Consider the following 719-nt stretch of genomic DNA (forward strand, 5'->3'; position numbering starts at 1 on the left):
CTAAAAGAAAAGTTGCTACAGTATCAATCACAAAAATCATGACATACTTAAAAATTTCAGAAATGCAATTACTAAGTCCAAAATATCCATAATGAGAACTAAATACTACTGACTTATCAAGAACAAAATATGCAAAGAATCTGAGCAGTGTACATGAAGTATATAATTTAAAGCTACTCCAAATTACACTGCTTTTAGAAGACTGAATATGTGTTATCTAAAGGAAAAATCAGCACATTATATAAATGAAATTAAAAATCTCATGAAAAGAGAGAATTGAAAATAATATTTTAATAAATGGTGGTCAAAATCTAGTACTGACAAAATTGCATACCTATTTAGTGAGATTCAAAAAAGACCCAAGTTACTCAAGCTGATTTAAAACTTTGGCAAAATAGTAGAATACAACTGTAACATTATTATGGATTTTGACTCTGGCATGGAATTAATTTCCTCTTTAATCTGACAAATTAATATATCAAAGAACATAACTTCTCCAACTAAATATCAGACCTAACTAAACATACAACCAGAAAAGTCATCATGCAAGCCATATTGCAGCTGGGGTAAAAGAAAAGAAAAATTTGGAAAAAAATGTAAGAGAGGAGATGAAGAGAAATATTGTGGAGTAAATATGTTCAAATATTTCCTAGGTTAGTATAATGACATAATAAAACATAAGTATAAAAATAGGATAATGAAATTTATAAAAGGAAAAA

Source organism: Dipodomys spectabilis, unplaced genomic scaffold (genome assembly GCF_019054845.1).
Source record: "Dipodomys spectabilis isolate Male_0828 unplaced genomic scaffold, ASM1905484v1 ptg000242l, whole genome shotgun sequence".
NCBI lineage: Eukaryota > Metazoa > Chordata > Mammalia > Rodentia > Heteromyidae > Dipodomys > Dipodomys spectabilis.